The sequence below is a fragment of the Chrysemys picta genome, chromosome 14 (assembly GCF_011386835.1).
Source record: "Chrysemys picta bellii isolate R12L10 chromosome 14, ASM1138683v2, whole genome shotgun sequence".
Classification (NCBI taxonomy): Eukaryota; Metazoa; Chordata; order Testudines; family Emydidae; genus Chrysemys; species Chrysemys picta.
In genome coordinates, this window is record NC_088804.1 from 20,592,295 (window position 1) to 20,619,326 (window position 27,032).

Below are 27,032 nucleotides of genomic sequence, written 5' to 3' on the forward strand. Positions count from 1 at the left end.
CACACAACAATCTTCAGAAGTTCAAGAGCTAGGGTACACCTGCCAGAGCTTGGGCCTTCTGCCCCGCATGAGGCACCTGCTGGGCAAAAGCCCCACCCTGCTGCAAGGCAGAGCTCCCAAGCCTGGTAGGTGGAGAATGGAGGTGGTGTGGGCGGGGGGCTCCATGAGCCACAATTTGGCCACCCCGATCTATAACTTGATACTGAGATAGCTTAAACATCAAAATGCTGTCTGCTGCATGATTTACTTCTTGTTAACTGGCCCTACAATTTTTTTACCCTTTAATCGATATATGAGAGGAACAAGCCAGGACTCCTGGAAGGGGTACAGGGGGTTATCTAGAGTTGCATATAGCTATGATTCATCATGACACTGAACTGCCACAGGGTTAACTCAAATTTGACACAGAGATGGACTCTGAAATGCTGCAGCATTTCAGGGATCACAGGAATCTTAATTTATACAAGAAAAATGACATTTTCTTGCTTAAGAACATAATCTTCATACTGTGTACTAAGGACAAAGGAGGAGCAGTATACATTCAACACACTCAATTAAAAGGAAGTGACAGAAGAGCTAACAAATTTTCTTTGAGAACACCCGTGCTAAAATTCACATTTTTATGTACTGAAAACCCCACCATATCCATCTGTTAGGTCTTTGCACAGTTAGGAAAGTCACTATGTATCAGCAGGGACATAGGGAAAAGACACTTTTAATAAATCATACATCATCGCATGGGTGGATTACTCAACTTTCCTATTTAGCTAAACTTTACATGCCCACGCGCGCAGCCCTGAGCCGCTCTCCCACTATATGCCGCTCTACTGCCTATATGCTCCACCAACAATGTCCAAGTAGTACTGGTCACTGGTGCCTGAAAAGCCAGAATGAAGTTGGGACTAGAGCAGTGTGAAATTGAGAGACTTCAATTCAGAAGGGCTCATGCGAACATTTTATTCAACTTTAATCCTCCTCTATTTTCAACTCTGCTTTTCAGATTCAAATATACTCATGCCAAAATTCAGACAAAGCCACTTACTCTCACCTGGTTTCAACACAAATCCATGTATCACCCCAGTGCTTGCTCCTTTCACCAAATGAAAGGTTCCAATCGCTAACAAAGCCAAACGTACACAAGTTACACTGAGAAATGTTAAAGACTATTCTAACTGTAACCCATTGGAGCAGTTAAATAATTTACATGTTAATACTATATACATTTCTCTATAAAAAATCTATTTCAGCATCTGTCTATTCCTGCTTTGAATGTGATTGTTTGTGTTATCACTTCGTGAACTAGCTGTGTGATGCAAAGAGTGATATCTGCAAAGTTTTTGCTTTTGTGATGATCTTTTCTCTCCTCCTAACCGTCCCTGTGTAGAGGATAAATGCTGATAAAAATGGACTCCAGTACACTATGTATTTTGTCTCCAATCTGAGATGAGTGTAGCCATGAAAGTGAAAGGCTATTTTCATTCAGTTTTTTTTGCTACACTCCATTTTGCAGAATCAGCTTAACTAAATCTGTTCTCCGTTATCCAGCCATTGTTGATAATCCAAAATACAACAAATAAAACAGCTTAATTTCTATAAGCCTATTTGATCCTATAGAGTCAAGCCTAGAGACAAACAAAGTGAAGACCTCATGTCTTTGTATTATCAAGGTGCTATTTCTACCAGTGGGTTTTAATCAAAGAAATGCATGTTGTTTATGAGTCAGATCTGACCAGGGAGAGAAAAGTGCTGCGACAAACCAACAAACAGGTACATAGCACATACACACTGCAAGATAAATGTTAAAAGTCACTGGGTTTTGGCTGGTAGCTGCCCCACACACAGACACCTGCTGCTCTTCCATAACTGTAAGGGTGGTTGTGTCTAGGTGCTGTTGCTGGGTATTGGGTATAGTAGATACATAAATGCATGAGGCCAGATTCTCTTTTCTGTTCCAACCCCTTTGCACGGCACTTCTGGTGCAAATGGAGAAGGGAGCAGCAAGCATTGTCCCCCATCCCCTAAGAACACCCACTCAGAGGGGCTGGAGACCTGCTCCAATTTGAAGAGATTAGATTGTAGACACATGGAATTTCCCTCTGCCACCTCTACTGTTACAGCCCAGGTTACTTGACCTCAGTTCCTCAAATCTCACAGTCTGGCCCAAAAGGGTTGTTTCTGAAAACCACTTCAATTGGGTCACATTTTAGAAGCAATCCTCTCTGATTTTACCTGAACTTTAGAACTGTTGTGTGCTAGCTGGGTCAGTTGTTAAAAGGACAGAAAATAGCTTCAATTTCTACCCCGCAACAAGCCAGAAAGTCTCAGAGGGGAACACGGGACGCAAAGAGGAATATGAGGGGTAGTATACTGGAAAAGGAGGAAAAACATGGCCGGTGAATGCAGAGGATGGACTAGGGACAAGACACTGTGGGGGAATATAGAAGAAGAATTAAGTGTAGCAGAAGAGTAGGTGGGAAAGGGAGAGAGACATGACCATGACAAGGGAGGAGGAAAGGGATAGAATGACAGCTCCCCCTCCTCTAGGGCTAGGAGAGGGTTAGTGTATTTCCCCATGGAGCAGTTACCAAAAAGGCCCACATTCTTGTGTATGGTTTTTCTGGTTGAATTTGAATCTTAAATGCTCATGTACAATTTGAAGGTAGGCAGCTTCTCCTTCAAAGAGTCTGAAAACCTAAAGCTAATTTAAAAAATAAAACATTTTTATAATATTCATCATTTTTAAACCATTCTTGTATTTTTGGAATCTGACAAATTTTGAACAGTTGAGACTGACAATGCTGCCAGCAGTTAGAAAGATAATGAGCAACATGCAGGCTCTCTGCACTTCCACTCCCCTGACTCGAAAACACAGGTTCTGATGGTTGCTTTAAGTCCAAAGCATTAGATTGTACCCTTATTCTGACCAGACCGGGGCACCTGCACAACACCAGTCCCCTATGCCCATCTCCATTAATCTGAGCTGGAAGGAGTTGAAGATAGATCAAGATATACATGCTAAAAAGTCATGGACTGCACTCATGGGCCCTAAACCCCATCATGGTACACCCTTCCTGCTTAGTTATTTGGGGAGGGAGACTGGAGGTGCAACAGTTGAAGCATGTGATTGGCACCACAGCTTTTCAGGTTTTTGTCAGTGTTTAAAAGCACTGTGCTAAAATTCTGGTTTCAGAAAACAAAATCACCTTCCCAGCCGAGATGTCAGATAAAGAGCAGGTGAGCCCCACATATGTCAGAGTTCCCAGGGTTACTTCCTATTAAAATGTTTTGCTTTCTTAAAGAAAGGAAGCTGAGACGCAAGTGTGTGTCTCCCCTTAACCTAACATGAATATAGTAAGATTAGAATAAATTAATCAATTCTTTGGCAGTTAATGTCTGGAATTGTATTATGGAGAAATAGTTTTATCATAAATTATGCAAGTGCTTTTTTATTTTAGGAGCATACTATGTCCATGTTCTGTGCTACCAGGCTCATCTGAACAAGTCAAAAAGAAAGAACAGACAATTTGCACAAACACTTGTATTCAGTTTCTACAGGACTAGACTGGAAACTACAACAATCCAAAGCATGAACCTTCTTTCAGGTCTATTGGCAAAGCCAGCCACCAGCCTGAACCTCTAAGAAGGTTAAGTCCCAAGGAGGTGTGAAACTACATTATGCTTCATTCTAAATGCAAACTAGGTGACAATTAAATCATAACCACTGGATATTGTCCTTTCTGAGGTAATGGCCAATTCTCCCTCGAATCTAATGACATTACTTTGAAGGTGGTAAAGCATGCAATTCTATTTAATCAATATGTTAGCTTCCCTCACTTCATTAAACACCCTTAATACATCCCTAATGTTGAGGCTGCCAACTGTTTACTGGATAGTCTCAGTTACTGCTGGATTAGTACCTGAAAAGATGGTTCAAAGACTGATTTGTGGGGAGAAGAAAGACTTGTGAAAACATTTAGCAGGGTAAAAGAAATTATTAGAAATAAAATGAAAAATAAATAAATGCCAGGTCTCTTTGGCCAGGTCTCTTTTGGCTACACTTGAGAATTCACGAAGCACGAGTGTAGTCGCGCCAGCGCTCGCAGCGCTGCAAGTACTCCACCTCTCCCAGGGGAATAGCTTGCAGCGCTGCGAGCGAGCGAGCGTGCAGCACTGCAGGCGCTGATTACACTGGCGCTTTACAGCGCTGCGCTCGGGGGGGGGGGCGTTTTCACACCCCTGAGCGCAGCAAGTTGCAGCGCTGTACAGCGCCAGTGTAGCCAAGGCCTTAAACATGGTAGTGAAACTTCTAGTTAGAGTGAAGAGAGGGTTCATATCCAATAGCACTTGCTGTTTGGGTCTGCTATATGTTTAATAAGCCAATGGAGTAGGTCAGGGCCTGAGGGTGAAGCCAGATCATTTTTATTTTTCCTGTTGTGATGGAAAATAAATTAATCTGGTAGAGCAAAGGCATTCTGTTTGTTTTGCCCTTACCAGAGGGAGCAAAATCTATGCAGGCTTTTTATTAATCTTCTCTAGTCCTTAACATTTACTACTGATTGTGAATGGAACTCCACAAGCTACACTGACAATACAGGAGGTCTATGTAAAAATCAAACAGATCATAAATTAATTTAAAAATCTCAGGTTTGAAATAATTTTGTGTAGGGCTTTAAAAAAAATCCAATTTCTATCACACAGGTTGTGACTCTCCCAGCCACTTCTCCATTTAGGTCAGGCTGTCACACTTGTATGCTAATAATCAAGATTTTAAACTGGTTAGAATAATGCAGTGATAACAGAAAGCTGAATTCTACTCTTTCTTGAAAGACCCAGGAGCAGTGCTCAATCCTGCAAGCTTAGAAAGCCTGCACAGCTTTGCTCATCACAGTGGAAATAGAGACAGATAGTCATGTTTGGGGGAAACAGTCTTTTATTAAACTAGTAAAGTGAAAATTCCAGATTTTTTTTATAACACATACAAGAATTCATTCTACATGTTGACATCTCAAAGTGATTTTGCTTAAGGTCTTGACATCAGCTTAAATAAAAGGGGAAAGCCTTTTGTTAAAGCAAATGTACTTCATACACATTTCTCAGTCACAAAACCTCTAAACGAAAAGGTCAGGTTGATTTAAAATCCTGTGCACTGTTTGTGATTGTATTTATATAAACCCTATTTTTGAATGTTGATTTATATAGCTAGTTTGTCACTGAAGTCTGCACTTCCACACATTGCTGCATTTAGGCACAATGCCAGATGTGTAACACCAGGAGGAATTAATGACAACATTTCAGCAGCACCCACAGAGCTAGTGCTGTACAGTAGGTGAATGCTAATGCCCAACAACAAGAGAAACAAGAACACAAAAACACTTCCTTTTCTTCCCTAAGGAAACACAACTAAAGGCAAATAACTATTCCATGGCAACATCACTAGACACAGGAGCTGAAGTTAAAAAGCAGCTCACAAGCTTTTGCTTCATCTTTTGTGAAGAATTAATGAGTAGAAGAATTTTTTAAAATATTTCCAGATTAATTGTCTTCTTTCTAAGAAGATTACATATATGAATTTAGAGAGACAGAGTCTGATCATACAAGCTTCACTCTGGGAAAATTCCTCACTTAAGTCAATGGAGAATTTTACCTGACTAAGACCCACAGGTCATGACCCATCCTTGTATGTCTAAAGATATGAATTATTCAGGAGGTCTGAAATACAAAAAAGATACATGCTGCAATCAGTTAACTGATTGACAGCCCTGCCTGTAGGCCTTGGGCAGCCAAAGCAGAATAACCAAAACCATAATTCTATTAAACAAAAGCGTGGATTCTACTCCTTTCTCCTTCCCCCATCTCTTTGAAGGGGGTGCTAAAGCCGAATTAAAGCCCACTGAAATCCATGGCTAGTAGCCACAGACCAAGGGTCACCAGCACCCTGGAAGTAGAGTCAGCTATAGTAGCAGAGAAGGGCAGAGCAGTAAACTTTATGGGCTTGTCTACACTTAAGACGCGACAGCAGCGCAGCTATAGTGCTTCAGTGTAGGTACAACCTTTGCCAACGGGAGGGATTCTTCCATCCGCGTAAGTACTCCACCTCCTTGAGAGGCGGTAGCTAGTTGAAGTAAGAGTGCTTCCATTGCCCTAGTGCTGTCCACATGGAGACTTAGGTCAGCTTAACTACCCCACTCAAGGGTGTGGATTTTTCACACCCTGACCAATCTAGTTAAACCAACCAAATTGTCTCATGTAGACCAGGCCCATAGACTTGGAGCCAGGATTCCTCACAGATCCTTTGGGTTTCACACAATTAGAAGTCCACACTCCCTGTGCCCCTTTGTGTGGCCATCAAACCCATCTAGGATGGGAGAGTGCATCAGAATGCCACACAAAAACTGGTATTAGTTTTTCTTTCTTTCTTCCCCCTACTTTTCCTGTTTTTTCCAACAGCGTGGTATGTTAGAGCTGCTTCATGGGTTGCATAATATGTTTATGCACCTTGGGATCTTTGAATGGAAAGACTTACACCAGCGTCAGCTCTTTCTGTGTTTTTATTTTATCAGAGAGGAGCTCAATCTTCAAAATTTCTGATGCTGAGCTACATTTCAAGTCCTCACAAAGCTGAAGGGTGGAAGGGGTGTATAATTTATTTATTATTATTAATATTTCCTCTTACTTATGATTTTTTTAAAGTCTGACTATCTGCTGATCATTTGAGAAGCATTTACCAAAATACTTAACTGGCTTCAGTTACTTAGAAGATTGTATAGGGATATCTGACACCACAACACAACAGACACAGAAAGGCAATGCCTAATCCTGTGAGGTGTGTGTTGTTTCCAGTGAGATACAGGTCACTCTCAGCTCCCAACTGAAAGATCAAGCCCCTAGTCCAGGGGTGGCCAACCTGAGCCTGAGAAGGAGCCAGAATTTGTCAAGGAACCACAGTAATATGTCAGCAGCCCCCCATCAGCTCCCCCACCTGCTCCCAGCGCCTCCCATCCACCAGCAGCCCTGCCAATCAGCACCTCCCCCTCCCTCCCCGCATCTCCCGATCAGCTGTTTCGTGGCATGCAGGAGGCTCGGGGGTGGGAGAAGCAAGGGCACAGCAGGCTCAGGGGAAGGGGTGGCGTAGGGGCAGGGCCCGTGGCAGAACCAGGGGTTGAGCAGTGAGCACCCCTCAGCACATTGGAAAGTTGGTGCCTGTAGCTCCAGCCCCGGAGTTGGTGCCTATACAAGGAGCCACATATTAACTTCTGAAGAGCCACAAGTTTGCCACCCCTGGTCTAGTCAAATGGTTCACAACCTGCGGCCCAATTAGCACAGAGCTGAGGCCCATGTGACATCCTCAGGGCCATACAGGTAGTATTGGCTGAGGCCCACAATGGTAAATAGACTCAGAACCACTGCCCTAGTCTGTGAACTAAACAGGTTTTAAAAGAGCTGTCACTAGCAGAAGCAGTTCGGAAAAAAGAACCAGGGTCTCCTTGGTGAAAAGTGTTAGCTGCTAATGTGTTACTTTTAAACAATGAGTTGTGGCTCAAAACAGATTAGGACTTGGAAATAGTAGGACAACAGCCTTCACTAAACTGCGGCTATGGAAACTTTTTATATTTAATGTGAACCAACCATTTTTCTTTTTTTGGATGGCCTTTGGGGCTTAACTGAGCCAGAACATGATGGGTATGTGTTCACTACCAATGCTGCTGTGGCAGCACTTTAACGTGGCTGTGTAGTTGTGGCACCAGTGCTGGAAGAGAGCTCTCCCAGCACTATAAAAAACCACCCCCACGAGGGTACTGGCGCACTGTCTACACTGCCACTTTACAGCGCTGAAACTTGCATCGCTCAGGGGGGTGTTTTTTCACACCCTGGAGCGAGAAAGTTTCAGCACTGTAAAGTGGCAGTGTAGACAAGGCCTAAGATATCACAGGCATTGTTCCAGCTATGTACTTTGACATCTTGTTCTAAGTTATTTGTTTTAATCACAAAGATTTAGATAAAAAATACCAGACCTTAAAAAAACCACATCTATCTTATTACTATAAAAATTACCCACCAGGATAAAAATGTAAAAGGAAAAGCTTCATGTCATTAAAGGTGCACTACTTAAGTATGGAACAAGATAATTAAAAGACACTCCCTAGCAAGAGTTCTGTTCTGACTTTTGTCCTTTGCACCTGTACTATTTTGCCTCATGCCTCTTCTGCATAGCAGGAATGGATGGTTTGTTGCAGCATGCAGCCAAAGGTACGTCCAACACAGATAACTGCACACTGCAAGCCAGACACAGCTACATTATTTCTGAAAGCAGTTCAAATCTGTGCAAAAGGAATGCCTCTTTCACCATAAACAAGAATAAACCTAACCTGAATGCCAGTCAAGGATGGAGAATTCATCAATAGTTTATATCAGCATGTCATTCACAAGAATGATGGACAGATTACAGCGGCTAGTTTGATCTTTTGAGATCATGCATGATAATCTCTCTTGGACATGTAAATCCTGTTCAGTTATTACTCAGGCATTCACTTGGGTCAGCAGAATGAGGTGTACTTACTGCCTAAGACCTTGTACAGTTTACTTCAGGGAAGATTTTCCTACACAGTCTAAATGTGGCACCGTAGAAACAGCTAGGACTAAATTCTGCACTCAGTTACATTCTGTGAAACCTTTCTAACACATTGTAAATTTACCAGTAACCATTCCTGAAGGTCTTTGAGGAGGATTTGGCCCTTCCTTTCCCCATTACAACACAGGATGAGCTCAAGAAGACTCTACTCAGACCGGTAACATTAATTTTATATTTTTGTCTCTGCAAATACAGAGTGTCCTTTGAACAATTTCAACTGACCTGGCAATACTTCTATCCAGAAGAGAGTAACTAATGCACAATTAAAAAACAAAACTATCTGATATTATTAACTTTCTTATACTTCCCAACTGCATCATACCAGAGAGGGGAGAGAGGAGAGTCCTTAGCCATTGCTGCTTTCTATAATTTTGTTGGCGCTAGATAATGAAGAGCTCATTAGATAGGACAGATTAATATGGCAGTTAAAATATTAAATATTAAGGAGACTTACTTGCTGCAGGGACAGGAACAACTCCCACTGAAGTCAGAGGGACCTGCTGGGTAGTGACGCACTTTGAAAATCCGTCCCCTGCTTCAGTCTTAGAAGCCTAACTTTAGGCACCCATTTTGGAAAATCCTGGCCTAGCGCTTTAGAGCCAAAAATGATATGAGATTAGCAAGTACCAGGGAAAGGTGACCCAAGTTAGACCTCATTAAAGCCAGGGATTGATTCAGACTATAATAAACTTGGATCTACCAAAAACCTGACTCTCTAGGCATTCTGGCTGACTCACCACCTCCCCTTCTCTTGGTCAAATCATGACACAATTGGAGAGACTGAAAAAGATTCCATGGCTCTAGTGTGTTCTGCCTCCTCCCTGGGACCTATGGTGGCAGCCAACAGTGTGGGACAGGTTGCCTCCTACTGCTGATTTTCTCCAGTGGGGTCCTGAGCACAAGAATACTATCTTAATTCTTGCCTGGCTGATAAAGAACTAACCTCAGGAAAGGAACTGTGTTTTTGTTCTGTGTTTGTACCAGGGCCGGCTCCAGGGTTTTGGCCACGTCAAGCAGCCAAAAAAAAAAAAAAAAAAAAAAAGCCACGATCGCGATCTGCGGCGCCAATTCGGCGGGAGGTCCTTCACTCCCAGGCGGAGTGAGGGACCGTCCGCCGAATTCCTGGACATGCCGCCCCTCTCCGGAGCGGCCGCCCCAAGCAACTGCTTGAGAAGCTGGTGCCTGGAGCCGGCCCTGGTTTGTACAGCACCTAGCACAATGAGGTCCTGGTCCATGACTGGGGTTCCCATGTGCTACTACAAAACAAATATCATCAAGCAAGTCTTTTTTTTAAAAAACAGTGCACAACAACTGGGATTCACAGGCAAATGGCAAGATCAATTCGTTCCCAGGTCCACACACCAATTGCAGAGTGGAGAAATATGACAAAGAACTATGAGAAAATATGGTGTGTATATATATTTTTTTAACGTGGAAATATAGCCAATTTCTTTTCAGAAGTACAAGATATCACTTCACCACACACACCATGTGCTGCTAAAATATTTTAACACCGGAGGTTTTTTTTTTTTTTTTTAGTGGAACAGTTACTGCAACATACACAATTATGTTCACAGCATGTCTACCAAAACGACACTACATGCTTGCAGAAAATTAATAAAAAAATAGATAACATTACTAAAAGAAAAAACAATTTTAGCAAAGAGCCACAAACCATTTATTTTACAGCTACTAGGATAAACATAGTACGGACTTGGTCAGTCGACACTAATAAAAGCTCTCATCCCAAGAATAGAAAACTATTCAAATGTTTAAATGGCCGTATGGTGCCATCAAATCTTCTCTGACAAATACGGTCACATACAAAATCCTCCTGGTTGCTATTGTTAATCAGGACTATAATCCATTAGTATCAAACCAACAAAATTGAAGTGCTGTTAAAAATTGCCAGCAATAGTCCAGACCTGAACTAAGAAACTATTTACTGAAAACCTCAGCTTCTTCTTCATCATGATTTCTTTCCCCTGTTATTTGAACCAAGCTATCTGCATTACTTGTGAGGGACTTTTCCTTTTTAATAACCAAGAGTGTAACTTGATATATCAAGACCAATGCTTAGCATTTGCATGGTGTTTTTCATCCACAGCTCCCAGAATGCTTTAATAAAGAAGGGTAAACATCATTATATCTGTTTTACTGCTGGGAAAGCTGAAGCTCAGAGAGTTGAAGTGACTTACCCAAAGTCACAGTACATGCTAATAACAAAGTTGGGAATAGAACTCCTGGACCAGATTCTTTTCCCTGCTATGACCCCTTTGCAATGTTCTGGCATCACAAAGGGACCATATAAAGCCTGCTTACCAAGCACTCGGAAGAGAGCCTAAAATGGCATCTATGGACATGTCACATCATTTCATAAAACAGAGGGTTTTGAGTCACACATTAAGATGATGTAACAGTTGGAAAACATCTTTGACAGCCACAACCATGTAGTTTCCAAGAGGTATAAGGGCAAAGAGATCAGAGATAAGGACAGGGTGAGGTGTGTAGGAGGACAGGAAGAGAGACCCCCCCCAAAAAAATCAGAAAAATGTGTCCCTTTCCATTTCACTTAATTCCAAGTGGATTTCAAAATCTGTATGCTACTTTATAGGCAGTAATAAAATAAACTCACCTAATTGGCATTTGCTTTTATTTTCATTGGTCAAACCCTGAGATCCTTAACTCAGTTTTCATTCGGTTCTTATTCGGGATAACTCCCCACAGACTCCCAAGGTTTGTCTCACTACAACTCAGCAGACACTTCTGAGGGAATCTTCCTCTCCCCCAGATTCATGAGGGACATATATCCATCCCCAATGAAACATTGTTCTAGTTAATGAGGGACAATAACTTTATCACCATCTCCTTTGATTGTTTGTCAGCTTTAAGGTTTTCCAGTCTCTTCTCCACCCACTCTTCTTACCCTACATTATCCCTGCCCTAGAGCTTCACCTTATTAAAGGAACCAAATCCCGCAAACACTTTCCTCAAAGTCTATTAAAACAATATAGACAAAAAAACTATGGTTTTCTTGGCCAAGGGCAGCTTGTAGTCTAAGGCAATTTTTATTCCGCTGATATCCGTCATCTATTCTCTCATTCCTTTTTCTCCTGTCTTCTAACAGTCTCTAGTTCTCTACCAATGAGAGAGAGGCAGGAATGATCACAGAACTGAGTGTTCAAACCCCAACTCTCCCACTGACATACTGTGTGGGCTTGGGCAGCTCTCGGCATCAATTTCCCCATCTGCAAAATGGGGATAACAACCCCTACACCTGTTAAGGGTGTGGTGAGGCTTTATTAGTTAAATGTCTGTACAATACTTTGAAGATATAAATTGCTGTAAATTCCAAGTATTTCTATATACATGTTAAACAGGTGTCCAGATCCTGCAGGGTTCATCACAGGACTATAACAAGCAGCTATGTCTACACTACAGTGGCTACAGTAGCACAGGAATGGCAGTAGCACAGTAGTGTAGATGCTTGCTATGCTGGCAGAAGTTGTTTCTCCATCAATATAGTTAATCCACCTCTCCAAGAGGTGGTAGCTAAGTCGACTGAAGAATTTTATAGGTGGGGGTTTACAGTGGCGGTTAAGTTCACCTAACTACGTCCCAAAGGGCATGACATTTTTCTGAGCCCTGAGTGATGTAGCTTGGTTGATCTAATTCTTAGGTGCAGACCAAGCCAAAATGAAGTTTTAAAACATTCAGTATAGCAAACATCACAATTATCAGTTCAAGTTCTAGCGGTCATTACAAATTCTCCCCCAGAAGTGGGAATCCCCATGGGATTGAAAAAGGAAACCTCAAGAGATACTATTTTGGCCATAAAAAATAGTATTCCCTGAAAAGTAGGTGAATTTTCTTTAAAGCTAAGCTTTTTGAAAATGTGAAGACACAATGTTTTTAAAAGGACATTGGGCCAAATTTTATTCTCAGGTAGACCGGTGTAAAGGATTTATTTTGGATTTACTGGTGCATCTGAAAGCAGAAATTGACCCATTATTTTTATATAAAATAGGAACTGCATAAACTTTCAGAAATTTCTCTCAGGAATAATCTAGTGAATGTGAAATCCTAGATCAAAGTTCAGAAGGAAGGCAGACAGGTGTAAATGGGTCCATACAGTGGGAGGAAGGATACCCTGCTGTGCAGCTAACATAAGGCATGCCCAAAATGGCAGCCTTTGTACTAAGGTTTACATAAGGACTGCTACCAACTTGTTCCCAGATGAGCAACTCGCCAGAAATGGAGCAAGGAGCAGGTGGTGTAGAACCCTGATTCAGTTTCCTTCCTCCCTCATAAAAATCCAGCTAGTGGAACTGGCCAGCCACACAGGGAGGAGTATTCTGTACTCTTTAAAAGCACTGTACCAAATCACTCTCCCCATAGTGAAGCCGGGGAGCTCCAGGATGCATTTTTCCTCTGTGAGGCAGATTGCTTCCCAGTGCTCCCCGTGGGAGGGTCTGCGCTGCTGTTTACAATGGCCCATGGTTGAAAGGCCTGATCTAATCCTGTATGTCCTTTTCAAACATTCTTTCTCCCACGCACAACAATGTAGCCTTCAAAAAGGTTACAGTATCTCATTTCTAAATATTAAAAACTAACAATACTCCTGTAAGCTAGGGAAGTATTATCACCACCATTTTACAGCTATGCAAAATGAAACAAACAAAAGGTTACCAGATGTGTCCAAGGTCTCACAGTAAGTCAACAGCTAAGTCCAGAATAAAACCTCTGAAGGTCCTGATTTCTTGCCTCTTCTCTAATTGCTCGAGAATGCTACTCCCTTGTATATTGTAAAATAATATATTATTATTTTGCACGTACATAGTGCTTTTCATCAGAGGATCAAGTACATACCAAAAAAAAAAGTCAGTCAAGCCCACCACATCTGTAAGAGACTGGATGTTTTCCATCTGAAACCACTTTCCATCTATTCAGATATAATGAAGTAAAAAGGTCAAGAAGGCCTGGAAGGAAGGATCTCTCCGCTACAGAGAGGTGGAAACCAGAACTTTTTAAAAGAAAAAGGAGCATTTACTAAGTAGAACTGTTCCTATACCACTGACAGAACACAGATATTTGCTACATTTTATTTGAGGACTATAACAGCATAAGTTCCATATTTGGGGATGCCTTCTGCCTTTTTGAAATGGCTTATGTCTACACTATTCTGTGATCGTGAACTGAATGTTGTTCACACTTTTGCATGAACAGATGGAGAATCAAGCAGATGATGTGCCCAGTAAATGGAGGACCATGCAGAATAGAATAGTTGCAGTGTTAATTCATATTCAATACATTCTTTTCATCGTGGTAAAGTTATTTGGCCAATGCAAAAAGGACTTGGTGTCTCTAAGTGAGGCATACAATCTTTCAAACTTTGAAGCATCCTCCAATTAAGACAAATAGCTGGCAATTGTACCTGTACATGGCAGTTGGACAGGTTGGTTAATTGTTCATCTGGTTCATAATACATAAATAAATACAGTGGGAAAAGAGTAACGAGGGGCAGAAAAAGGAAAGGTGGTACCAAGACAGGAATGAGGGTCATAGACCTAATCATTTTGCATCATTTACTTGAGTGATGCGAGTCTATACCACAGTCACATAACTTACATAGATATTCTATTCTGTCCTTTAAATAATGGCATATATCGGGGGGCCTTGGCACACAGCAAACACACATCCAGAAACGCCCTCACTTGACTGCAAAAGATCTGTAAATTCTCGTATAATTATTTGGGAGGAAGAGTGGTCTTGTGGTGAAGAACACAGGACCAGGAGTCAGGAGATTTGAAGTGTTAATGCTATCTCTGACGCTTCTCACGTGACCTTGCGCAAGTCACTTAACCACTATGGTTGGGATATTCTCATTGATTTTCAATGATATTTTGGTTCCTAACTCCTTTAGGCCCCATGAAAATCCCAGCCTCTGTATCTGTTTCTCCAGGTATAAAATAAAGGGGAAGGGAGCAGTACATCCCAAACCTTGGTGATCCCAGGCAACTGGAAAGACCCCCAAGGGGTTGTGAGTAGCTAACATTTACTGGAGAAGCCCTGAGCCTGCTTTAACTTGTACCATACCATGGACCAGCACAGACTGGTCTCAGGATTTAGAGGTCACAAAAGTGACTTAAGATTCTTTTAACCTCCTCCTAGAGCCTTGTGCAGCTCAGTCAGACAAAAGGATCTGGCACTATATTTTGCAGGAAAAGGAATAGAAATGAAATGTAAAAAAATTAGATTGAAAATAAGCTAAATAAGCTAAATCAAATGGCCCTTTTGCCATTCTTTCTAACAGCTACTGAAATTGAACTATTTGAATTGCAATGTTTTTTGTTATTTTATGTATTCATAAATCAATGATTAAGGAAACAGAGCATTTATAGTTTTTTTACACTTCTTTAGATTTCAATAACCAGAAAACAGACTACTTTTGCTAAGTAGAGTCCTAGAATGAACTCTGTATCATCGTAATTGCTGTCACTTAAGCAATATGGACACAACAGACTGTGTGTGTCATACTGGGATCATGTGATAATACAAGTGAATTCTATCACAAAAGGCAAAGCTAACTATCTTTGGTGACTTAAGAAATGACACTTTCCCAGGACAACAAATGTCCTGTTGAGCATAAGAGCTTTTAGAAGCTATCACTATCCCAGCTAATTTACATCATTGGCATCTCCAAGAGGATAAAGCCTATATGTGCGGCATTTTGGCAATAGCTTCAGGCAGCAGCACTGTGGAAATTAAAAGCATTAAAACCCCGACCGACAAGCAAAGCGTGAGGAGATGGAAAATCAGCAATACAGAGGATCTATACTTTTACATTTTTAGCAAAGGAGGAAAAAATAAGTAGTAATAAAGAAGAAAAACTTTCCATAAAGAATATTAATGATTGTGGCAGACTGGTAAGAAAAAGCAGGTCCACAGAGAACTCTGTTTTTCCAGTGGAGGTAAAGATAATGAGCCTGACTTTGACCTCATTCACACCAATGTTAGTCTGAGCTAAGCCCAGATTTAAACCCAGTGAGAGCAGAAATTGGCTCGATTAGTCCAGTGCTGTTGTACACAACTGATGCTCTAGTGGATCCATGTAATTAACAGAGGACGTTTTTGTGACTGGAGAGTGTTATTACAGAGAAGAGTGTACAATATGCTGCCTTTCAACTGGAAGGAAAGTACAAATCTGGCTTGATTTGGTAAACAAGATGCCATCAGTTTTTCAATTAATTTTGAGTGCCATCGTAATATTACAAAATGCTGATGGTAAAAGAACATTAGTGGGGAAGAGCTTGCCTGGAAGCTGAATGGGAGGGTGGTGCAAACGTGACCAAGAAACTGCAAAAGAGTGTGATAGTTCTGAGCTTCAGTCATTCACCCCAAGATGCATTTGGGTATTTTTCCTCCCTATTTTTTTTTTAGACATTTAAACAGATATATTCACAAAGGTGGCAAGTTTTAAAGAGGCTACTGTGTGACACAGCAAGGATGACAGAACACAGTCACCACCACTGAAGGAAGCAAGCCATGTACAAAATAATAAATGGCTGCACTAGGCATTTTCTAAAAGTTTAGGATGAACTGATCTCTGCGTCTTTCATTCTAGCTTTGTCCTCTCTCTTTTCCTCTAATTCTAAAATGGTTGTTTTCTTTTTGTGGTAATTTTATTTAGTATTCACGGTATTGTAGATTACACCCATAACAACACTACATGGTTCCTGTTCTTATTGAAATCACTGTCAAAACTCCTATTGACTTCAAGAGAAGAATTGGGCCCTTTGTGAGTATTAGGGTCAGAGAATAGCTACACAGAGCATAACAAAAAATACTCTCCAACAGGAATCCACACCCACGCTCAGAGATTTCCAGACAAGTTTGGCCATCCGCAGTGCTGTCATGAACAGTAATATATTATGTAAGTGACTGTATTAATTACCAAGCAGTCCCGATTATTAAGGTTAGATGTGTTTATTGATTTCTTAAAGGAAGACCTTGTTCTAGTATTAATAGCTAACGTCTAGCACTGCAGCATTCTTCACTGAAGGGCCATTTAGCAAACCAAATTAAACAAGGTTCCCTTTTTCCCATCAGCCACAGGAAGGCTATATGAGAAAAAATGCCACTTCTAATCTTGTGGTTTATTTCTACTGTGTAGAACCCTTTCAGACTGAGCGTAGCTGGATAAGAGAGAGAAGGTTAAATTACAAAACTATCAGATACACAATGACACTATGAAAGGGGTGAAAAATTCAATTGTAGTTCTAACCCAAGGCAATACTCATAAGTCTTACTAGCATCAATATAAAGCTGAAAATTGGAAATAACAGGCTTCTTTTGCTATAGCTCAGATAACTTCAGTGTCATTGAAACACTGCACTGTTTTACAGCAATGTTTGCCACATTTGTTACCAGTAGAGTTTATCACCCATCTAATGATCTAATTTTCTTATACCGACGCCACTGAAAGGTTTTATTCTCTGACACCAAACTGGAGAATTGATATCACTTGGGATTCTGATGTTATTTAGAAGAGATGAAGGGATGAGAGGCCAGGATCACTTTTATTTTGAAAAGTATTTTCCTTGCAGTCACAGACAAGTCTGCTTCTTCTGTAGATATATTCTTTCCTTTGACTTTCTGTTCTTTAACAGAGATTTAAATAAATAAATAAGTCCCTGTGAACAGGTAGGATGCTGCCTCCAATAAAGTCTACACATGATGAATATGATGAAACTTTTCTCTTCATGGAGTTTGACTTTACAGGTAACTCAAAAAACAGAACAAACTTCAGATTCTACCCAAGTCTGATTGCTTTTAGGGTCCTGCTGTCTCTGGGAACACGTCTGATGTCTTTGCCACCTCTAACAGGGTTTTCCTGTCTCTGCACCTTGTTTTATCTGACCAGAGGCTAATACACTCACTTGTCCTGTATTTGGTGTAATTAACAGGCCCATATTGCTGGAGGGAAGGATCAGGCCATTACCTGCTTCCCACTCCAGTCCCATCCCCAGGGGAGGAGATAGGGCCATTTTGCAGATCCCACACAGCTGCTAGCTTTTCTTTTGCTAAAGTCTGGTCCTGCCCACCAACAGAAGGGAGTAATTATTATGATGAAACTTCATAACTTTTAGAGCTATGTTTTAAAGAAAAGCAACTAAGTGGTGCCTGCAAAAAATGTGCAGTATGGCCTTTAATGGATGGAGGAAGAGAAAGATGATCTCTTTAGCTAACTGGAAGGAAATGTAATCTGGAAGGACTCAGAAATAGCAGCAGACATTGTTTCCATTTGCTCTTGCAGAGCATGGAAGAATTGCAAATTAAAAACCGACCAACCCTGCATCAAATTTTCAAAAGAAGGCTTTTGAAATTCTGCATGCAAAACCCGGATTTGTGCAACAAATTAGGACACACAACCTGGTCAGAGTGTGCCCATAGACCTCTTGAGAAATTTGCACATGCAACTGAGGAGGCTACTGAGGAGGGCTGCTTTCAAAAATATGGCCCTTTGGGTGTCTGTTCTATCATCTGATTTTTTTAAAGACAGTCCCACAGTATTTACAATGCTATTATGTGCTTTCAGAATTATTGAATTCCTATATACAGTATTAAAGCTTTTCACTCACCTTTAAATGTATTTTCTAACAGGAATGAAAGTAGGTTCCAAAGCAGGGATCCTTGAAGTGCCTAAACTCCATGGTCACAAGCTATTGCTTGGGGAAGTCAGAAAAAGCATGTTTTCCTAACAGTGAGAAATCTGCCAAAGGAGATACAACTGTCCTCCTGAAGGAAGTGACAATGTTTTGCAAAACATTTATTGTCTATTGTCTGAATTAAAGACTTACATATCTGGATATCCAGGAAATTAATAACCCAACAGGTCAGTTTGGATAACCCATCATTTCAAGCATATGGGGAAATGTGACAAATCTGATTAGGTTTACATTATGACTACACGTTCGGGTTTTAATATGTTTCATTTGTAGTTAATTAATTTGAAAGAGTTAGGAATACTGATAAAAATAGTTATGTTTTACTAATTTTACACATCACACAAATCAACTGACCTTAAAATTAATCTTTGGAAAGGAGTAGCCTTGTATAAATAGACCTCTATTGCATCTAACTATGCAAACCAGAAAAATCCTTTACGGTGGGGAAGCAGCATGTGCATAATGGGAGAATGGACACAACAGACCCTTCCAAGCACTGACCTGTCCTAGAGCTTTACATATGTAAGAGATAAGGAAGTCATGCCTCAAAATGAACATGTCCTTCCAGAACTGCAGACCTTTGGAGAGATGTGTGGCAAGCCTAATCAATTCCCACATCCTCTGATTTCTGATGACTTGGTGAGAGGTGCAAAGCAGAAAATAGTCATGGCCTTGGAGAAAGGCACATTGTATTCACTCTCCAGTTATGCGCATGCTATTTCCACCTAAAAAGGTGAGAATTCTGTATATTTACTGCACATAATGTATTCCTGCTACAAACTGGAGTGAGGCAGTACAGAGTGAGAGGGCCATCTGTGCCTGGTTCTGACTTTACTTACAAACGTTGTATGTTTATATACCTCCACTGACTTCACTAGACTTGCTCCTAATTTACACTGGTGTTAATTAATTAAGTGAGCAAAAACAGATTCTCCTTTTCTACTCCTTGGTTGGCATGCTGGTGGAGACAGGAAGTGTATTAAGAGTTCCCCTCTCAGCTCCTGAAAAGTCCTAATTGGCACTCTGACCCAGGAACCCCTAGTGCCAACTGGCAGAAGGCACAGGGGATACAAAGAGTTTTACAGGGATATATGCATTATAATTTATAAAGGGGGGCATATAAGTTCTCTACCAAGAGGCAGTAGCCCACAAGTCAGCATAATCATTGCTAAGTGTATGTACAAATAATATTTAAGGAGTTGTATCTATACTAAAATTATGTTCTTAAGGCAAATAACCAGGACGTGACATGTCTAAGACAGGTTCCTTTCACGCAGAGGGTAGCAGATGCTTATCTCCCTGTCTAGTCATTGTGTATTGTGAGCCTCACAACCTAGGCCTATTTACATTCTGAGCCAGAGGCTGATTCAGAGATTGGAAAATCTACAAGAAAAGAATAAACTGGAAAACACAACCGGCAAGGGGGCATTCTATTTATGAATAAGGACAATGGATTGTTCGGATATAATCTAGAAGAGCAGACAGACACCCAGACATTCAGGGAAGCAAGCAGACACTGAGGAAACAAGCCGACAGTGAGACTTGTCTCTTGAATGGAAAATCACAGCCAAACCTGGCTGTACAATGCTGGAAGGACTTTGGGTGAGCTTTGGTCTAGAAGACATGAAAGTATCTAGTTAAATAAGTCTAGGTTCTAGTATACATCTTATGATTTTATTTCATATGTAACTCTTTGTTTCTAAGACTTCTACTTGCTGTCACTTGTATCTCTATACTTTGTTGAATAAACTTTTATTTATTTTCCCTACAAACATGTCTAAGTGCTGTGTGGTAAGCAGAGCAGTGATCTCATGTGTAACTGGCAAGCTGGGGTGTACTGCTTCTTTGGGAGCAACAAATCTGTGAATACTGCGAGCGTTAAGGAGAACAGGGGCTGGACACTCCTGGGAGATACTGGGAAGACTCAGGGACTGAAGTGTGCCCTATTGCTAACCTGTAGAGAGTGAGCGCAGCCTGTCCAGGCCTGGAGGAGTGCTTGTGTTCCCCATGGCTGGTGGATTTGGGGAACTGACCCACAGCACACACAGACAAGGCTTCCTCACACTAATGGCAGGAGGAAGTGAGGTACCTCACTACCCTGGGTTCCCCTGAGAAGCGTCACAGGCACCAAGAGAGGCAATAAGCAGGGGACAGACAGGGACTGATAACATTGTGCAGTATTGTGAAACTCAGGGAATTACTGGCACCTAGCCACAGCACCAAATGAATGGGCAGTGAGGATGACCCACCAAGGATTTTGTAACATCAATGAATTCCAGAAATCCACGTCTAGAAGCCCAGCATGTGGGTGCATTTTTTAACAGGGGGCTCAAAAGTTTCAAATTCAGCTCTGTATGCACCACTGAATTGGTCTATAAAAGCTGTACTGCAATCAAGTCACAAGGTAGCTCTGATTGAACAGCCAGCCAAAACCCACTAGATTAGGGCACCAGACTTGCTGTCCAGAGACCCGGGTTTTACTGCCCATTCTGCCATTGACTCATTTGCGACCTTGGGCTAGTAATAATAGTATTTACCGCTCATCTTTGTAAAAGCACTTTGCAATCTACTGTGCTTACTAGTATCATTTTTCTAGATGAAACAGCAAATGACCTCATTTGTTTTGTGCATTATTTTTTTCATACTAATTTACTGCAATATAAATAATATCAGACACATTGCTCAGTTTAGATTTCATTGTTATTTTCATTTTGGGCATCTGTAACAACACACTTTATAAATAGCATCAGTAAACAACTCAGTGGGATGAAGCATTTGGTTGCAAAATTTTCATGCAAGGAGAATGTTTTAAAGCCATTTTGTTTGCAGCTTTGGTTCATATTTAAAACCTTAACTCAGAGCGCTAGATTTATTGTTGTGCTGACATTTAAAGCAGATGTTTAGTCCCATAAGAAAAGTCATAATTATGTTTTCAAGATGCAGCGTTAAAATGTTAACTGTCGCTGTGTACATACCCTGTACTCTACAAATAGTTTGACAGTACTTAACATTTCCTGAGCAATGCAGTCCTCCTTTCACACATAACATTAGACACTGAAAAGACTCTAGTTGTTCTCTCCAGTTTTAATAGGTATCATGCTCCTGGAAAAGAGCATTCACATCGTTTAAAGAAAAGAAAACGAAACTTTTGCCCATAAAATTCTCCTCTGAAACACACTGATCTTGACTAGCCAGCACTATTTCCGTAGCAAAGAAAAACATAAGGGGTGAAACAATGAATTCAGGAGCACATTCAAAATAACTGTCCCTGCTTTACTGATACTAAGGGAAAAGTGGGACAAGAGTATGATTCCCTACGTACATAAGAACAGATCTTTTTCTGGTAACATACCCTCTTCCAACTGTTGAGCACTTGCTTTTGTCACTGGACATGTGCTGTCATTACCTCTCTCCTTTCTACTATGTAGGGAAAGGTGGAGGTGGGGAAAATGGAAAAGAACCTTTGTTACACACCATCTCTACTGATACTGTGATGGGAGCCTGCAACATGCCACTATCTTAGATGGCAAAGTCACAACTGATAGACTCAAGCAGAGGGCAAAAAATGTAGTATTCAATAACACAAGCTCTTTTATGCATTAGATTGAAGAGGTCCAGCGAAAGACAACCAAAATGGTCAGAAGGATGGTGGGATTTCTTTACATCCAAGGCTGGAAACAGAAAATGATAGAGGGATCCTGAAAGGTCTTCTACCCTATCTAAGCTGATCCTCCTTCGTTCCCCACCTCCCATAATATGAAAAGGGGACATTTGATTAAATGGCAGTAAATTTAGAACCAATACTATAGGGAACTATACATGCACAGGCAAAAAGCCTGCCCAGAGGGAAGTTTCAATGGCAATCAATTCACAGCCCACAAACTGTCCCATGGGTGGACAGTGCAGCCTCAAAGATTGGAGGTGCAAACACAGGCTTGTGTTCTGAATGGCCTGATGAGGGATGTGCTGATTCAGCACATCCATCAGCAGCTTCTGCAAATGGGTCTCTTATGGAGTTCAGATGATGAGTTCAAGTGCCCTTTTGGCAGAAAGAGAACAATGGTGAATTCCTTTTTGAGGCACCACTCCTCACACTGACAGGTGTGATTGTGGGCATGCCCCTATTGAAAATACTGCTTGTGTGGTGACACCGAAATTAGTAGATGAAATTGTCTGCCCACAGAAAGGAGGATGAGAGGGAAATGTGTCCTGGCATGGAGCAGTAGCCTATTAAAAGGTAAATGAATTTCCTTTGTTTTCTAAAGAGAAGGAAGCATAGGCACACAGGCTCCAGAGAGGGAAGGGCTGAGAGTTCTGACGGAAGCAGGAATTGTTGAAAGATGAAATAAAGGGAAAGAGGAAGGCAAACAAGACACCTTTAGAGCATCAGCATGGCTTTGTATCAATTGTGAATTTTATTTAAGCTGATACAAACACAGAAATGGGGAAAAAAGGCTGGTACCAGTCAAGAGACTGAAGATGCTGGAGACAGATAGTAAATTCTGGTAAACCTGTACATTATTTTTATAGTTATTTTGTACTTTTTAGCTTGTTTTCAACTTAGAGTGAAATCTGCTTTGGCTGCATAGATCATTGGAACTTTAGGGCAATAACTGAAGTTTGATGACATGTGCAGCAATACTGAGGAAACGTATGTGTGACCATAAACTTGCTTTAATATTTATCATGGATGGATCCCATCTGGAAAGTTCTGATCTGGATCAGAATTTCCCCAAGACTGGGAATGTTTGAGTCTAAGGTTTTGGTTCAGGACAATCTCTGTTGTTTACTGTATATTAGGACAGTGGTTCCAAACCTTTCCAGGCAACAGCACTAGTTCATAAGAGTAAGACCTCAAGCACTAACAGCTGGTGCCCAACCCCCATTTAATTAGGCAAGCTCTATCCCACGATGGAGGTTGAGCTATTCTAAACCTCAGTCTTGTGAACTCAAGTCTGATTGTGAAATTGGAATTGGGAGCAAGTTCTATATTGAAAGAGGCAGTGCCCAGTTGAACGGAAGGTAGGGTCTCTTAAGAAAGCCCCAGATAAGGAAGTGGAGCTTAGAGCAACTGTCACAAAAGCATGAGGTACCCATCACTGCTACATGTACCAGTGACTGAATTATGTATTATGAACCTAAAAACTGTTGTCTGTATATGACGAGTGACTCATCTACAGGGTGGAAAGTGAAAGGAACAATGCCAGGGAGAAGGCAGTTTGCAAGCCCACAGTTACTGAGCTATACAAGATAAATGCACAGTCCATTTCTTGATGAAAACAACCTCTGACATGTTTTTAGAAAAAACATCACCAAAATAATGGCTTGTTTAAAGCCTATAGCAGACATCCGCTTTGATGAAAACTAGGCAGAATATTAGAGAAAATGGAAACAGATTTCATTTATACCTGGTGGATACAGAAGCAGGTAAAAAGAGAGATCAAAGGCGGCAAGCTCCATTTTTGATCATTCTGAGCCATGACAGAATGGGAAGCACAAAAGGTTATACATGCATTTTTACTTTAAATGTGAGAAAGAGAGAGACTATAAGTTCTAAAATATATAGCTTCTTTCCCAATCCTTTCAACAAGTGCTTAACAACAGACATATTTTAATAGGTATCAAGAGGACAGATGAACAGATTAGTATAAAAATGATTTCTAACTGTCTCCCATACCATGTACATTTGAGGAACTAGGTAGTAAGAGAAGAAAGCAGTTCATAGAGCATTATATCACATGTATTGCACGATGATCCCTTAATAATTCTCCAACCCCTCTGCTGCATCCGTTGCAAGTGATGGAAGAACTAAAAACAAAAGATAACTGCAATGTTGAAATGTACGGTACATAATCGTAATAATTAATACTTCTATAGCACCTTCCAGTTGAAGATCTCAACGTGCTCCACAAATGCTAAGGGCCTTATTGTGCCTTTTTTATACTATTGAGCAGTTACGCACATGAGTCCCTCATTGCTTTCAATGAGACTGCACAAATAACTGATCACTAACTGATTAAGCTTCACAATCCACCCTTAAGGTACAGGTGGATCATCATCTAGTATTATCATCTCCATTTTACAGATGGGGAAACTGAGGCACTGACTTTTCAAAGGTCACACAGCAAGTCCATGTCAGTGCTGGAGTCAGAACTCAGATTTCATTGCCTTTCCATAATATCACACTCCTGCCCCAACATGTATAAAGAAAACAGCAACTGAAAAGGCTATGGGTTTCACCAATGTGCAGCCAAGTCCCAGTGCAATCAATGCAAGGATGGTCCAGTGCACAGAACACTAGATTGGGATTTAAGAGACCCAAGTTCAATTCCCTGCTCCACCACAGACTTCCTGTGTCACCTTGGGTCACTTACCCTCTCTGTGCCTTGATGCCCCATGTAAAATGGGAATAATTCCCAACCTCACAGACATACAGGGAGGATAAAAACGTTTAAGATTGTGATGCTCTCAGATGCTACAGGAATTGTAGAGACATCATGTAATTCCCTAAGGCCTGGTCTACACTATGGGGAGGGTGGGGGGGTGGGATCGATCTAAGATATGCAACTTCAGCTACGAGAATAGCATAGCTGAAGTCGACATATCTTAGATCGAATTAAAATTACTTACTTTACATCCTTGCGGCACGCCACAGCTCCCCCGTCAACTTTACTTCCGCCTCTCACCAAGCTAGAGTTGAGCAGTCGACAGGAGAGCAATCGGGGATCGATTTATCGCGTCTACACTGCACACGATAAATTGATCTCTGATAGATCGATCACTACCTGCTGATCCGGGTCCAAATTCTGCCTTCAGATAGGTGTACAACTCCTAAGGGAGTTAGGCAAAAATGTCCTGCATATTTAATTAAATTCTACACCCACATTTCAGCTTTTTATTTTATCAGCAAAAAACAAAATACAAGGAATTCTAGGTGATCTTTTGTACTGAATTTACCTAAAACAGAAAATGCTCCAATTCCAAGAATCGCTCTCATAGCAAACCATGGGAAACACAGCAAGATAACTCAAAAGATTGAGCTCTGAATTCATCTTACCACTTAGCTAAATTCAGAGATATAACAGGTTAAAGGGGAATTGTGTGGAGATTAATAAACAAACAAACAAACAAACAAAGACCAGTATGGATTAGCACTTCTTTCAGATTACGGTGACCAAAGGCTCTGTCAACAGAATAAAAAACAAGGATTGAGGATTAAATAAAGAACAAATTTGCAATAAAGAAGAAACTTCCTTTAAAGTTAGTTATTAAGGTATTATTCTTTCTACTCAAGAGCTTGATCCTGGTAGGTGTTGAACACCCTCAACTTCCACTGAAGTCAATGGAAGTTGAGATTGCTTACTGCCTCTTAAGAGGCATTCAACATCCTGCACAACACAGTCCTCTGTTTTTCCTAGATTTGTGAAGGGGCTGTAATTCAGGGAGGTTTGTCCTTCCTATTCTCAATTATCCGAATAAAGGGATCGCTTAGTTTAATATAGCTGCACCTGCACAAAGGAAAACAGCTCAAGCACTTTATGTACAAAAGATAAGCAATATGGACAAGATCACACTGAAAAAATATCTGTAGATGGAGTTGCAGAAGGATGAATCACTTTTTAGATGTGGTCTTCTGTCAGGAAAGTAAAAAGGGTTCAATAAGTAAGCAAAACCACAGAAAACTAAACAAACATGCAAGAGATTAGACTTGGGAGGTCATATAATGCAGCACACCTTCTAAGCAGTGTCTCAGTAAACACCATTTTTAATACCTTTATTTCTATGTGCTAACTTTCTAATGCTCAATCATTACACCACAGAAATAATTTTCTGAACACTGTATGAAATCCTTTCACCGAGCTGCTGTCTATGGTATGCAAACTCACAGATCTAAACAGATAGGACCATATCAGGAACACAGTCAAGTTGTGTGTAAGACTCTATGATCTGATCACCAAGATAGCTTAAATTAGACCACAATAATGGACAGCCCATTTTCAGGAATCAAAGCATCTTTGCAAGTCTCCACAAAACAACCACATGAAAGGGTGAATGGACTTCAAATCAATTAGCAGCAGTGGAACAAAGAGAGGAGTAATGCCTGAAGTATGCATATATCGAGGATGGACTGATTTAAATCACCCTTTTTAACCATAATTCAAATTAGCAAGTACATAACCTTTATTTTAATCATCAATTGTAATCTTATTTGGCATTTGTCCTTTTTCTATTCCTAAAGGAAAGCTCATTCTCATTGGTGTAACCATCAAAACATGTTGATTTGCAACTACACCTCTACCTCGATATAACGCTGTCCTTGGGAGCCAAAAAAAATCTTACTGCGTTATAGGTGAAACCGTGTTATATTGAACTTGCTTTGATCCACCGGAGTGCGCAGCCCTCCCCCCCCCCCCCCCCCCCGGAGCACTGCTTTACCGCGTTATATAGGGTCGCGTTATATCAAGGTAGAGATGTATCTGTAATCTTTACACTAAATTTGGTCCTTCTACTAACCAGGAGGATGTAGTATATCTATATATACACTTATTTATGCAATTAGCTCAACACACATTTATTCAGATTCTTGATTTTTGCTTTTTTATTATTCACCTACTTGGCCTGAAAGGTTAACCAATACTGTGGGCCTTGTGTTGAAATTGATAATGATCAGGTAT

General features: G+C 40.8%; 1 long non-coding RNA gene across 2 annotated transcripts in view; it reads right to left on the reverse strand.

Annotated features, from left to right (window-relative positions):
• The window catches only part of LOC112059377 (uncharacterized), a 104,048-nt gene that overhangs the window by 20,877 nt on the left and 56,139 nt on the right, over positions 1 to 27,032 (reverse strand). The gene's annotated exons all lie outside the window — the stretch shown is intronic.